We start from the raw sequence: 17,536 nt of genomic DNA on the forward strand, positions 1-17,536 counted from the left end.
CATGCATGGTGTAGATTGAAAATAAATGGGATCAAGAAGAAACCAAGTAGTGATGAATTATTGGATTTAACTCTTGATGATATGGAAAGAAATATTGAATTTGTTTACACCCCAATTCGCAAAAAAAGAGTCAAAGTGGTGGAACTACTCAAGAAAGTTAACTCTATAATTCATATTATTATTGGCTCAAGCTATGATTTAGATGTAATTGACAATCAAGTAGTTTACTCATTTGGGTCTAGTTATGACCTTTGCTTTTGCCATAGGGAACAACAAACTAAATTCGACCCAAACGTAATCTGAACATTAAAGAGAAAAGGTTTTCTTGTTATTTGTATTTTTACTGGGTTGAATATATTGTGATAATTAATTCATATGGATATATTTATATTGGGGACAATGAGTGAGTATTGAAGATCACAAAAGCACCTAATCTCTGTAACACCCCCGACCCGTATAAGACCTGAATCCGAAACTGAGGTAAAACATTGACATTTCAAATCGTTTGTTTTTACAAAATAACTAAAAATTTCATTTGATATTTCCAATAAAATCGAATATTTTTTATTATATAATACATATGGTTTTACAAAACCTATCAGAGCATACTTGATCCAAATCTTTAATTACATGCCAACTACTTTTAATAAAAAAAAAATACATATGACTCACGTCTTTTCTGATCTGATCTTTAGGAAGGAGAAGCTGACATGGCCTGCCTATCTTCAATCCCTTTTCATCTTCTCAGAACCTAGGTGTGAAACACTCACACACTAAGTCAATGACTTAGTGTGACATATAAAACATATAATGTAATTCATAACTCTTAACAATGCATGCATATTTTATACTATCATATCATACAAACTCATATACCCTTTCACATAACAAATACATACATATACATATATCATCATTTAATTCCTGTAACACATTTCATATCACAAAAGTGTATACATCAAATATGATGTATTGGTTTTTATATTTCTTTTTTTACCCAAGTACATTACTGAGAACCTAAGGTATGTGAGTACATTGAGGTTGTGCACATATGTTGTCACCACAACTCGTATAATTCCCACTTAGTGGTATATTAAATTTGTCCCGAAGGACCTCATGTATGTCTCGAAGGACCGATATAACCCTCGAATCTTGGCATGCCAACTATACCTATAGCTCTCATATCACATAACATGGGCATTAACATTATGTTTATCACATATTCATATATATCATGTCACATTCTCATGTAGCCTCATAGTTCATTGTCATATAGATAACATATCACATAACTTGTATCATGTAACATATACTTGTTCTCTTATGACCACATATTCATAAATCCTTTATGTTTATATCACATAGCTTATATTATATCCTCGTGTAATCACATATATTATTTATATCAATTCACATGGTTTATTAAACAACATGTATTCCCATGGATCATGTAACATGTACAGTAACAGATAACACATACACTCATATTCAAGTACTCAGCCACACATAACAATCATATCAAACACATACCTACATTAATGAATTCATGCATTATAATATAGGAAATAGACTCATCGCAAGTCTTAAACATCATATATCAACTAGTATGCACTCACCTGGCCTCACTAATCCATTCATATACGTACAACTCTTGTGCACTCTTATAACTTCGAATCGTCTTGGACTTGTCTTCGATCGATATCTACAAGATACATATAATCAATATAAGTCTTTTACTTTTAATCACTTATAACCAATCATCAGTAATCTAAACTAAATGAATTATCCAATTCACATTTAAATTTGAGTAGTATCGGTACCCAAAGTATGGTATCGTACTTCCCCAGCTGTGGTATCGATACCAAACCTGGGTATCGATACCCTTTTTTGATTCTAGAATCCTTATTTCAAAATGGTATCGATACTTGCTTAATGGTATCGATACCCCAGTATCGATACTACTCCTTTGGTATCGATACTCTTTGAACAATTTATAAATTTTTGCCTTATGGTATCAATACTCATTCAATCAGTATCGATACCCATATCCCAATTATTACTCATTTTCTCTTTGAAGTATTGATACTGAATGAACAATATCGATACCCCTTGCCCATTATTTATTTGTCTTACCCGAATATTTACCAAACTTACTTAAATCTTCTACTAGAACCTTCTTTTAAGCTTAACTACACTTATTCTAATCAACTTATATCACTTTAATTCATCATAATATCCAATATCCATATACACACTTGATTTCAATAATCAAGCCAATAAATCAACATGTTCCAAATTCACTTATAACACTTTGAATTTCTTATTTCAACTCATGACAAGTCAAATTCAACTTCAAAATCCATCTACTCATTTTTTTCCAAAAATGAACTTAAAAACACCTTTTACATAATCTCTCACAACTTGTTCATCTTTGAGTTTTAGGCCACTTAAAGCTCCCCTTAAGCTTTCTTATCACTAAAAAGTAACTTTAAAATGAAAGAAATAACTAACTTGAGACCACTTACCTTATTCATGGTGACACAGGAAGAGAAGAAAAAGAAGAAGAAGATAGCTGAACACCCAACTCTCCAGACCTTTCTTTTCCTTTTCCCCTCTCATTCCACGTGTTATATAACCGAAAAAGAAAAGATAAAAATCTTCCTTATGAAAAGACCATAATACCCTTTATACTTTCAAACTTTTCTATTCAACCCTTACACAAAGATATTCCAATTAAGTCCTTAAACTTTCAAATTTTTTGAAATTAAGCATTAAGTTTTCAAAACTTTCATTTTGGTCACTAACCCGATTTTTGGGATGTTACAATCTCACTCATAATACACTACAGAATGAGCTACCAATTGATGAACTCTTTATGGCATTTCAAGAAAGAGACACTAATAAAATGATTGTTGGTGCAAATAAGAAGGAGAATGCCATGACCAACACAAGGTTTAGCTGTAATTTTACAATATTACTTGTGCCATGTTGACAACGAACATCTTACATGGTCATGAGCACCACCTACTATTTATAGACACTTCTATTATTTTCTTCATTGTTTGATCCTTGGGAACAAAGATCAATTAAAGGGAAGGGGAATGACATATTAAAATGGAAAGCAAATATTAGATGCAGAAAGAATCGAACAAAAGTAAAAGAATATATAGAGATCAAGTTGTTTGGTATGATTTCAACTAATGGCACATATGAAGGTTGTAATTCAGGAGTGGTTGTTTATAGCATGATAAGGGTCTGCTCTTCATCCTGCCTGGCCAGGGCAGGTGTATTGCTACCACCATCATGTTTATCGCCTATCGATTCACTTCGACAATTCTCATAATCATATTTCTACTATAATATACTAATCTTAGTGTATTAGCAAGATATTATACTCCTTACACTATCAGATAAGATTTTTTTCACTTTGTGTTGGCATGTACACATTTTAAATCTCATTTAACTTCGGTTTAAGCCTAGAATCGGCTAAACCTTAGCTCCGATACCATTAAATGTTACACCCGGACCCGTATAAGACCCGGATTCGAATCCGATGTGTCACATTGACTTTTTAAATTGTTTGCTTTTACAAAATAACTAAAACTTTTATTTGATATTTCTAATAAAATCGAATAATTTCTATTCTATAACACATATGGTTTTACGAAATCTATCAAAGCATACTTGATCCAAATCTTTAATTATATGCCAACTACTTTCAATAAAGCAAAAATACATATGACTCACGTCTTTTCTGATCTGATCTTTAGGAAGGAGAAGCTGACATGGCTTGCCTATCTTCAATCCTTTTTCATCTTCTCGGAACCTACGTGTGAAACACTCACACGCTAAGTCAATGACTTAGTGAGGCATATAAAACATGTAATGTTATTCATAACTCTTAACAATGCATGCATATTTTATACTATCATATCATACAAACTCATATACCCTTTCACATAACAAATACATACATATACATATATCATCATTTAATTCCTGTAACACATTTCATATCACAAAAGCATATACATCACATATGATGTATTGGTTTTTATATTTTTTTTTATTTACCCATGTACATTACTGAGTACCTGAGGTATATGAGTACATTCAGGTTGTGCACATATGTTGTCACCACAACTCGTATAATTCGTACTTAGTGGCATATGAAATGTGTCCCGAATGACCTCATGTATGTCCTGAAAGACCTATGTATATATCCCGAAAGACCTATGTAACCCTTGACTCTTGGCATGCCAACTATACCTCTAGCTCTCATATCACATAACATGGGCATTAACATTATGTTTATCACATATTCACATATATCATGTCACATTCTCATGTAGCCTCATAGTTCATTGTCATATAGATAATATATCACATAACTTGTATCATATAATATATACTTTGTTTTCTTATGACCACATATTCATAAATCCCATATATTTATGTCACATAGATTATATTATCTCCTCATGTAATCACATATATTATTCATATCAATTCACATGGTTTATCAAACAATGTTTATTCCCATGGATCATGTAACATATACTGTAACATATAACACATACACTCATATTCATGTACTCAGCTACACATAACTATCATATCAAACACATGCCTATATTCATGAATTCATGCATTATAATATAGGAAATAGACTCATCGCAAGTCTTATTTCCATTAAACATTATATATCAACTAGTATGCACTCACCTGGCCTCACTAATCCATTCATATACGTACAATTCTTGTGCACTTTTATAACTTCGAACCGTCTTGGACTCGTCTTCGATCGATATCTACAAGATACATATAATCGATATGAATCTCTTACTTCTAATCACTTATAACTAATCATCAATAATCTAAACTAAATGAAGTATCTAATTCACATTTCACTTTGAGTAGTATCGGTAACCAAAGTATGGTACTGATACTTCTCTAGTTGTGGTTTTAATACCAAACCTGGGTATCGATACCATTTTTCGATTCTGGAATCCTTATTTCAAAATGGTACTGATACTTGCTTAATGGTATCGATACCCCAATATCGATACTACTCCTTTGGTATCGATACTCTTTGAATTTATAAATTTTTGCCTTATGGTATCGATATTCATTCGATCAGTATCGATACCCATATCCCAATTATCACTCATTTTCTCTTTGAAGTATCGGTACTGAATGAACAGTACCGATACCCCTTGCCCAGAATTTATTTGTCTTACCCGAAAATTTACCAAACTTACTTAAATCTTCTACTAGAACCTCCTTTTAACTCTTTAAGCTTAACTACACTTATTCTAATCAACTTAGATCACTTTAATTCATCATAATATCCAATATCCATATACACACTTGATTTCAATAATCAAGCCAATAAATCAACATGTTCAAATTCATTTCTAACACTTTGTATTTCTTATTTCAACTCATGACAAGTCAAATTCAACTTTAAAATCCATTTACTCATTCTTTTTCAAAAATTCACTTAAAAATTCCTTTTACTTAATATCTCATAACTTGTTCATCTATAAGTTTTAGGCCACTTAAAGTTTCCCTTAAGCTTTCTTATCACTATAAGAATCAAAAGATACTTTAAAATGAAAGAAATAACTAACTTGAGACCTCTTACCTTATTCATGGTGAAATGGGAAGAGAAGAAGAAGATAGTTGAACACCCAACCCTTCAGACTTTTCTTTTCCTTTTTCCTCTCATTCCATGTGTTATATAACCCAAAATGGAAAGATAAAAATATTCCCTATGAAAAGATCATACAACAACAACAACAACAACAACAACAAAACCCAATTCCCATATGTATGGGGTAAGGGGGAGGTAGGGTAGTAGGCTACCCCTAACGCCAGGTTGAGAGTAGCTTCCGTGGAAGACCTCCGGCAGTCAGAAAATTAAAAATTTAGATAAAATGCAATGCATGTATAAATAAATACATAAATACATAGCTAAACAGTATTCATATGCAGTCATTAAAATCATATGTGCGTCTGTAACGGGAATTAATCCCTGCATAATAATCCCTGCGAAAGAATCTCTGCATATAGACAGAAACATAAGATCCGGCTAAATTTAAAAGAGGAAACATGAAGAGAATGATACATAGAAGTCAACGTTAGCAAGCCCAGTTCTAATCCTTCATAAATACCAATAACAGAAACGTATAAAAAGTATAAGTCATGGAAAATACTACAAAGACATTAAAAGAAGACAGAGATGATACACCCTATAGATGTGACCCACACTACTCGACTACCCTAGTCTTTAGCCTCCATATTTTCCTATCAGAGGTCATGTCTTCGGTAAGGGCTAAATCCCTCAAATCAGATCTCAAGCAGTCTTCCCACTTTCGCCTTGGTCGTCCTTTCCTTCTGGCACCGTCGACTGTAATCGACTCTACCCTCCTGACCGCATCCGACAGTAGTCGCCTAAGGACATGCCCAAACCACCGTAGTCTTCCCTCCCTCAATTTTTCGGAAACAGACACCACCCCCAAGGACATCCTAATAGCAGAGTTTGTCGTCATATCCCTCAGAGTCCTACCACATGTCCATCGAAGCATTCTCATTTCTGCGGCCTCAATCCTCCTTACGTGATCCTTCTTGGTTGCCCAACATTCTGATCCATACAACATTATGAAAAGATCATAATGCCCTTTATACTTCCAAACTTTGCTATTCTGCCCTTACACAAAGATATTCAAATTAATTCCTTAAACTTTTAAAATTTTCAAAATTGATCACTAAGTTTTCAAAACTTTCATTTTGGTCACTAACCTGGTTTTTGGGATGTTACAAATCTCCCCCTTTAAGAAAATTCGTCCTCGAATTTTCATTACACATATCTTGTAATCTTCTTATGTTGCTTCCTTTACTTAATCTTTCCTGTTTACCGCTTGTAGACTTACCTTTTTAACTCACTCAATTCTTCATATACATTCGACCTTTATAAATCCATATAATGTCACTCATTATATAGACAGTAACTCCAATCCTTACTACTCAATATCATGAATCAATTGATTTCTTTCATCATTTTCTAATTGCTTTGCAACATAAACCAAACCTTTACTTATTCCCTTAATCCTTGTTTGTATTATGATACACATAATCTTTTCATATAATCTTACGTACTCGTCCAAAGAATAATCACCCCTTTAAGATAAAATGTGCTAACTTACTCCATTTCCTTATACAAATCCCAATTAATCTACAATAAAATTATGATACATAACTTATAACGACTCTTTCTTGTTTCACTAAGAATTTAAAATTTTACTACTTCAATATCAAACTTATAATCCACACCTCAATATCCACATCATACTTGATTAACTTAACCTTATATATTTTTCAAATCTTACAACTCTATTACCCTTACCATTACAATTAATCAGTAATAACTTTTCAATCTAGGGCATAAGCCCTAATCAAACCAATCAAATACATCATTTTCAGTCGAAATCAACCCAATGTAATTTGCTCAACTTATCAAACCCACACTCTTATTCATACACAATATTATTCCCCTGTTTCAAACCCATAAACTCTGGCTTCATTTGTCTTATAACTTATCACCGATGTACTTATTCTTGAACTCTTATACAAATTCTAACCACATCATTTGATCTTTTAACGCTCTTATAAAAGGTGATACTGATAGTGACATTTTCCACCATATTCTATCTTATCCATTTAATAACGAAACTACTCCATATAACTTCTCTGATTCAAAGCATTAGAGACCCTCTAACGCTATTCTAACATATTTTCCACTTTTTGAAAATAACATTTGCTCTCATAAGGCACTTCCTGAGGTGTCCGCTCTTCATCCTGCCTAGCCAAGGCAAGTGAATTGCTACCACCATTAGGTTTATCACCTCTCGATTCACTTTGACAATTCTCATTATCAGATTTCTACTATATCATACTAATCTTATTCTATTAGCAAGACAACATACTCCTTACACTATCATATCAGAATTTTTTTCACTTTGTGTTGGCATGTACACATTTTAAAACTCATTTAACTTCGATTTAAGCCTAGAATCGACTAAACCTTATATCTGATACCATTACCTCGACCCGTATACGACCCGAATCTGATGTGTCACATTGATTTTTAAAGCGTTTACTTTTACAAAATAACTAAAAATTTCATTCGATATTTCCATAAAATCGAATAATTTCTATTATATAACACATATGGTTTTACAAAACCTAGTAGAGCACACTTGATCCAATTCTTTAATTACATGCCAACTACTTTTAATAAAAGAAAAAACATATGATTCACGTCTTTTCTGATATGATATTTAGGAATGAGAAGCTGTCCTGGTTTGCCTATCTTCAATTCCTTTTTATCTTCTCGGAACCTACGTGTGAAACACTCACACGCTAAGTCAATGACTTAGTGAGGCATATAAAACAAATAATGTAATTCATAACTCTTAATAATCCATGCATATTTTATACTATCATATCATACAAACTCATATACCCTTTCACATAAAAAATACATACATATACATATATCATCATTTAATTCCTGTAACACATTTCATATCACAAAAGCATATACATCACATTTGATGTATTGGTTTTTATATTTCTTTATTTGCCCATGTACATTACTGAGAACCTGAGGTATGTGAGTACATTGAGGTTGTGCGCATATGCTGTCACCACAACTCGTATAATTCCCACTTAGTGCCATATGAAATTTGTCCCGAAAGACCTATGTATATGTCCTGAAGGACCTGTGTAACCCTCGACTCTTGGCATGCCAACTATACCTATAGCTCTCATATCACATAACATGAGCATTAACATTATGTTTATCTCATATTCACATATATTATGTCATATTCTCATGTAGCCTCATAGTTCATTGTCATATAGATAACATATCACATAACTTGTATCATGTAACATATACTTTGTTCTCTTATGACCATATATATTCATAAATCCCTTATGTTTATATCACATAGCTTATATTATCTCCTCATGTAATCACATATATTATTTATATCAATTCACATGGTTTATCAGACAACATGTATTCCCATGGATCATGTAACATATACAGTAACATATAACACATACACTCATATTCAAGTACTCAGCCACACATAACAATCATATCAAACACATGCCTACATTAATGAATTCATGCATTATAATATAGGAAATAGACTTATTGCAAGTTTTATTTCTATTAAACATCATATATCAACTAGTATGCACTCATATGGCCTCACTAATCCATTCATATACGTACAACTCTTGTGCACTCTTATAACTTCGAACCATCTTGGACTTGTCTTCGATCGATATCTACAAGATACATATTATCGATATGAATATCTTACTTCTAATCATTTATAACCAATCATCAATGATCTAAACTAAATGAAGTGTCCAATTTACATTTCACTTTGAGTAGTATCGATACCAAAATATGGTACCGATATTTCCCTATCTGTGGTATCGATACCTAACCTGGGTATCGATACCCTTTTTCGATTCTGGAATCCTTATTTCAAAATGGTACAGATACTTGCTTAATGGTATCGATACCCCGGTATCGATACTACTCATTTGGTATCGATAGTCTTTGAACAATTTATAAATTTTTTCCTTATGGTATCGATACTCATTCAATCAGTATCGATACCCATACCCCAATTATCACTCATTTTCTCTTTGAAGTATCAATTATCAATGAACAATACCGATACCCCTTGCCCATAATTTAATTATCTTACCCGAAAATTTATCAAACTTACTTAAATCTTCTATTAGAACCTCCTTTTAACCTTTTAAGCTTAACTACACTTATTCTAATCAACTTATATCACTTTAATTCATCCTAATATCCAATATCCATATACACACTTGATTTCAATAATCAAGCCAATAAATCAACATGTTCCAAATTCACTTATAACACTTTGAATTTCTTATTACTACTCATTTTTTTCAAAAATTCACTTAAAAACTCCTTTTACTTAATCTCTCACAACTTGTTCATCTTTGAGTTTTAGGCCACTTAAAGCTTCCCTTAAGCTTTCTTATCAATAAAAAGAAACTTTAAAATGAAATAAATAACTAACTTGAGACCACTTACCTTATTCATGGTGACACGGGAAGATAATAAGAAGATAGTTGAACACCCAACTCTCCAGACTTTTCTTTTCCTTTTTCCCTCTCATTCCACGTGTTATATAACCCTAAAAGGAAAGATAAAAATATTCCTTATGAAAATACCATAATGACCTTTATACTTCCATACTTTTCTATTTAGCCCTTACACAAAGATATTCCAATTAAGTCCTTAAACTTTCAAATTTTTGAAATTAAACACTAAGTTTTCAAAACTTTCATTTTGGTCACTATCTTGGTTTTTGGGATGTTACAATCTCACTCATGATACACTAAAAATGAGCTACCAATTGATGAACTCTTTGTGGCATTTCAAAGAAGAGACACCAATAAAATGATTGTTGGTACAAATAAGAAGGAGAATGCCATGACCAACATAAGGTTTAGTTGTAATTTTACAATATTACTTGCGCCATGTTGGCAACAAACATCTTACAAGGTCCTGAGCACCGCATACTCTCTATAGACACTTCTATTATTGTCTTTATTGTTTGATCCTTGGGGACAAGGATCAATTGAAGGGAAGGGGAATGACATATTAAAATGGGAAGCAAATATTAGAGGCAGAAAGAATCAAACAAAAGTAAAAGAGTATATGGAGATCAAGTTGTTTGGTATGATTTCAACTAATGGCACATATGAAGTTTACAGTTCAAGAGTGGTTACTTATAGCGTGATAAGGGTCATGGAGCCTAAATTAATGGTGTTGATAGTTGCAACCATAAGTAAAGAAAAGGGTGGGTAATCTACTGTTGCATCAGTACAGGAAATTCCAGACACTGGAGAAAGCATGAATCAGGTACTAAAACAACAACTTCAGAAGGAACAAGGTAGGATGAAGCTTTATGCGGATAAAAAAAATGACAGACAGAGATTGAAAGGTCGGGGGAGAAGCTTGCCTGAAGTTTCAGTGGTACCATCAAACCTTACTTGCTCTTTGAAAGAGTTTAAAGCTTGCAAAAAGGTTCTATGGTCCCTACACAGTTATACAACGTATGGGATCAATGGTGTATAAATTAAAATTACTTGAGTCCTTAAGGGTGCAACCAGTAAATCATATCAGCTTGTTGAAGAAAAAAATTGGAGATCAAAACATTAACCCACTAGATTCTTTCGAGTTTGGACTTGAAGGAAAATTGAATGTCCACCTGACTATGGTGCTCGACAAGTGCATGGCGAAGAAGCACAATCAGGCTATCACTCAATTATTGGTGCAGTGGACAAACTTAGGACCAAAAAGTCAATAGGAAAAACTATATGGTGCCTAAAGCACAATTTCCAGGTTTTGATCCTTAGAGACAAGCATATACCCATGGAGGGGATATTGTCATGCACAGAGGAGAAGAGATAAGACTCGGATCAAGATAATGGGGGAAATAAGAGAAAGAGTTAGGGATTTGGAATTGGGAATGGGCTACACGTTCTATAGCCCACTAAGGATAGGAAACAACTTGCTTATTTGTGCAGGTTGTTATACTCAGTACAACAAGGACTACTAGCTGTAGGGTTTAGCTATGGGTACATTGTAAACAAATAAGACCATGTACTAAGGAGATGATTTTTATGAAAGAATTGAATGAACGTTTCTTTTCTAAATCTTCTATTCTCTTCTCTATTTTCCCTCGATAATTCTCTATTTCTCTTAAGACCATAACAACTTATAGCTCGTTCATGCAGCAGGAGGAACCAAGTTTTAATTGGAAATTGATTTGGAAGATTGAAGTCCCTCAAAGAATTAGAACGTTCTTATGGTTAGTTGGACATAATCGTTTACTACTAATGTAAAATGATTCAGGGGCCATATTTCGAACAATGATGAGTGCCAAATCTGTGGCCGAGAACCAAATGACGTGGACCAAGTTTTGCGTCGATGTCGAATGGCTGCTGCAGTTTGGTATCGATAATCCGAGCTGACAAGTTTGATGTTTTCCTTTTACTACCGCTTGAGAGGTGGTTGGTGCAGAACCTTAGACTTAATAATTCAGGTATGTTTACCAATGTTAATTGCGTTGGGACAATAGTTTTTGCTGTGATATGTTGTCAGCTTTGGAAACATAGATGTTGTCTTCTTTTTTATCCTGAATATGTGCAACGAGAGCATTTTGTGTCACGGTGTAGTTGTTTGGCTGAAGAGATCGTGACAACTAAAGCTTCGATGGCTAGATCTACCAGCATTTTGATGGTGGATCCCATGGTGTGGGTGCGAGTGCGACCACCTATTGGGTGAATTAAAGCTAACTCGGACGACACTATGCGAACGACTGATAGCATGGCAGCGGCTAGTGGGTTACTACGTAATTCTGAAGGCGATTAGATCTTTGGACACTCGGAGCTTGGGGAAGTGTTCGGTCCTTGTTGTGGAACTTTGGGCTATCCATGAAATCTTATCTCATGCTTGGAGATTAAGATATCGTCATGTTGAGATGGAGACGGATTGTCTTGAAGCTATAAGGGTTTGCAATAAGACTTCGGATGCCTTAGCGAACAATGCCTTGGTTGTTGCTATACGAAACTTCGAGAACGCGATTGGGTAGTCGTGGTACGGCTGTTGGCGAAGTGAGTTTATTGGCCTCCGATGGAAATTATAGCATTACTGCAAGAAGATTTACTAGTTCCTAGCTAAAAGAATGCTTCTGTCCTATATAAAAAAATTATAATAAAAAGAAGATTACAAATTAATGGGCCAATATCCAAAATGTTTAAGTTAATGTATAGTATGCGTTAACTTTAATTTATAAAAAAAACAATTAATTAATTTGTTAATAATCATATTACTAACTTAAGTAGAAATCAAATCGTACTATTTTACATACATCTAAAACTTAATTTTATAAGAACAAGCGAGACTAACGTCACTATTATAATATAACTAGACAACTTTTTTATTAAGATTAATTAATTGAGTAATATCTAAATCGTATTACTAAATATAATATCAAAACATTTAAGTTAATGTATAATAGGACACGAGAACTTTAATTCATAATAAAAATTAATCAATTTATTAATTATCATATTACTTTCGATTCCAAATCGTTGTTTCCCCGTTCAATTCACCTGAGGAAGTCCTCTTGGGTGTAGCGTAATATTGTAAATTTGGCTTCTAATGAAGATGATCCATTCTCATCCAACGTTAAATGTGTGGTAGGGGAGGGTCAGAATATAGCCTTTTGGGATAATGCTGTTCCTTATCTTCGCGAGGCGTTTCCTCGGATCTACAACGTCGCGGTTAAGAAGCAAGGAATGGTGTGCGATTTTGGTTCCAGGTCTAACCGTTTATGGACTTGGAATATTGAAGTTAGAAGGGTGGTGTTTGAGTGGGAAGTACATATTTGGAACGCATTCATGAGTACAATTTCTAATGCGGTAAGAAATGCATCCGCAGCAGATTGTGTTCGGTGGGTGGCCTCTCCGGATGGCTTGTTTACTCCCAGAAGTTTCTGCTGGTTGGTTTCCTCTGCCGAAGCTGTTTCAGATCCCATTTGGAAAATTTTATGGTCAAATCTCGCTCCCCACAAAGTTGAAGCGTTTTTATGGAAGCTTGTCCAAAATAGAATCCCAACTTTTGAGGAATTAGCTAAAAGGGGAGTCCCGATCGCAGATTCTGCAAAGTGTCTTTTGTCGTCTTGATAATGAATCTCCCTCACATCTGTTTTGTCACTGTAAGGTAATTTGCGAGGTTTGGCTAAAGGGGTGCTCCTTGTGTAATTTAAACCTCGTTATGCCTGGAAATTTTAAGTCTTTTTTGGTTGTATGGGGTAGTCAATTAATTTACAGAGAATTGAAGCCCCTATGGAGGTTTGCATTTTTCGGTTTTATTTGGTCATTTTGATTGTCTAGGAATGCAGTGGTCTTTAACAACAAGGCTTTTAGTGGGGATCAGATTTTTGTGTTGGCTTTGCTTCGGATTGGATTTTGGAAAGCAAATGGCCGTTTTTCATCAACCATATGGCAGACCTGTCGAGCTGCCCTTCTGCGGTTATCCCCAAACTCCTGCACTGGTAATTTTTCACCCTTGGCTTTCCTGTTTTTCATCTGGTGGAGTATTGGGCTGGTAAGGTTCGTGTTTTGACTAAGAGTTTTTGGGATGGTTTCTTAGTGCCATTGATTTATTTGCTCCTTTGTGCGAATGTTGTGTTTTCTTGCTGGGATGTTTTGCTTTGCTGTTGGCTGTTGATTGGGTGTGTTTTCTTTGATGTAATGATTTGTGTCGTTGTTTTGGAGATTGGAGAGTGGTTTGCAGCTCGCTTTCTTACCCTCTCTTTGCTGTATGCATTGGGTTATTTGGATAGGGAGTGATGTCGGTTTGTCTGGAAGCATTGGTTGTCCGAGCTATGAATGATGCTTGTGTGTATCTGGCGGTTGTTGCTTATTCTCGGAGAGATTCTTTGGTGCCCAGGATGTAATTTAGCTTTTTTTATTTTATTTTATGAAAATCATTGTATTGATAAGGGTCTGTTCATTTTGAGCTTGGTGTGTTGTGTCTTCTCGGCTTAGGGGATCGAGGGGTCCCATGAGTTACTGTTTCGCTTATTCTTGGCTGTGTTTGCAGGCTTTAGTTGCTGTCTTTTAGGAATTGTATCGCTGATTGGTGGTTCCATTTGGTATTTAATTTCCATTGGGTATGTGGTTGTCTGCTATAGTGAAGTTGCTTGTGGTTTTCGATCGGAAGCAGCGTGGTTTCTGGTGGCTATGTGCATGGGCCCTCCATATGTAATCTTTTTGTTGTGATTGTGTTGTGTGGCTATGTGCTATGTGCATGGACCAATAGTTGTAAAATCCTGCAAACATTCTCGGCATAGGGGGATTGAGGGGTCCCATGAGTTACTGGTGGCTATGTTGCGCTTACATATGGCCCACGAATGTTTGCAGGATTTACAACTATTGGTCTTGACCCTTACTAGTGTCTTGATTGCTGTCGAATTGGTTGACGCCTCTGGAATGTTTTCTGCCAGTTGCATCGTTTCGGATGGGGGAGGGAGGCTTGTGTTTACTAACATCATCTGTGCTTATGTCCAGGATTGCTAGGCTTAATTTATCATTATTGGTCTATGGATGATGGCCTTTGTCTTGTATTTTAAACAAGCTCGGAAACCTCAATTTCTTAGTGATGGTGGTTCTGGTTGGAGTACGCTCATATTTTTATTTTATTGAAGTTTCAGTTTCGTCCTCAGCTTGGGTGTGATTTTGATCGCCATTGTTGCCTATAGTCGTTTATCCTACCTTTGAGCTGGGATCCTTATTTTTCTTAATAAATTAATCTTTTGCCGAGCAATAATAATAATTTGAATACATCAAGTCCATACGTTAAATTTATAATGGTAAGAAGAGTACAAATTAATGGGCCAATATTCAAGTTACACACAAAGTTCAAGTTAACGTATAGTATGATAAGTTTACTTTAATTTATAAAAAAATAATTAATTAATTTGTCTAACATCACTATTTTAATATAATTAGACAACTTTTTTAATTAAGATTAATTAATTGATTAATAATGATAGATGGTTTATTTAGTTATTATTTTATCTTTAATTACTCCTTATTTATTAGTTTATGTTGCTAATTTGGGCTTTTTACTTCATTTTCTGTGCAGGACGTCGGATTCCAGAAATTGCATTAAAAGAGCGAAGTTTTGCAAAAAAAATTTCATTTTGGAGTTAAGGTTGGAATAGTGGGCATAACTCTAGGCATGATACGTCTGACGCGGCATCCAGTCACCAACTTCTAGAAGGTCCATTCAACACTTCAAGAAGGACGAACGATTCAGATACAATTTTTAAATTCGAATTAAGAATTATCTCTTGTTTTTAGGATTTAATTTGAATATTTTCCAATAAAGCTATAAATACCCTTTTAGGGTAAGCTTGAAAACATAATCTTGAATTACCTTTGTTCATTGCTTTGTTATTTTATAAAGTTTCCTTTTATTTCTTATTTTACTTTTCAAGTTTTTCTATTTTACTTTTTAAAAAATGATAAGTACGATCTCTGTAGACACGTGTTTTCGTCCAAGGATTTTGCTTTATTTTAGTATAGTTTTATTTTGGTTATATTATTTTATTTTTACAATAATTATATATAGTAATATATAGTATAATATAAATATATAATAATATATATATATAGTATATAGTTTTTAGAAAAATATATATATAGTGTATAGTTTTTAGAAATATATATATATAGTGTATAGTTTTTAGAAAAATATATATAGATTATAGTTTTTAGAAAAATAATACAAATATAGTGTAGTTTAAAATATATATAATATAGTTTTTTTAATATAGTTTTAAAATAAAAGTATATATATAATATGTATTATAGTTTAAAAAATATAAAAAATAATATAGTATATTGTTTCGAAGTTTATAAATATATTATAATAGTAGTTTTATTCGTTTTATCATTATCATTATTATTGTTTTTATTATTGTTATTATTTTTCATTTTATTTATATTATATGTTCAAATTGCAGGTTGGGGTCCAAAATCAAGATTTAAGTGGTCCAAGTCCAAATTCCAGGCTGAAGTTAATAGGCCCATGGTCCAGTAGGTGTCCAGGCCCAACCAGGCTCACAAGCCTGACCCAACAGTGTCAACTCGGTTGAGGGAGTCTGGTTGAGAGATCCAAGCATTGGTCAAACCCGAGCTGGAGCAAGCCCAGCAGATCAGGACCCAAGAGAAACCCCAAATGATCGTGAACCATAATTAGGGTTCTCAAACCCTAGTCGCCGTCGTCGCCAAGAGATCCACCATTAGATCTGAAAAGAATCGATGGCCCAGATGCAGTGAACCTTAGGATATCAGCTGCCGTCGTCTGAAGAGCCCAACCGTTGGATCCGATCAGTGATCCAATGACCCAGATTCACCTGAGGATGTAGACCGTTTAGATCCCACGCGTAAGATGCGCACGCACCCCTCCAAATCTTCCCCACGGGCCAGTTGTCTGACCTGCTGAAGAGCCTCGGTTGTACATGCAACAAAAATAACCAGGAAGAAGGGAGAGAAGATTCCATTGGCCATACAAAGATGCCAGCAGTGCATGCCAAAACTGAAATCAAAACAGCAAGAGAAAAGGCATCATTTTGGATCAACATAAAATAGAATGAACGAGAGCAAGAAAACAAGGAAGACAAACCAGAGAATGTACAAAACAAAAAAAGAGAGAAAAAACCCATTTTTTTATCAGCAACAGAGAAATATAGCAAGAAAATAAAAAAAAAGGTACATTTACCTTTTATGACCAAATCACCAGCTAGCCAAAAAAACAAAGCAAAAGAAAAAAATACCTTACATTTCCAGTAGAAAAATCAGCGATATCGTCCCCAAAGAGTCATTG

The sequence above is a fragment of the Hibiscus syriacus genome, unplaced genomic scaffold (genome assembly GCF_006381635.1).
Source record: "Hibiscus syriacus cultivar Baekdansim isolate YM2019G1 unplaced genomic scaffold, ASM638163v2 tig00111650_pilon, whole genome shotgun sequence".
NCBI classification, from domain to species: Eukaryota; Viridiplantae; Streptophyta; class Magnoliopsida; order Malvales; family Malvaceae; genus Hibiscus; species Hibiscus syriacus.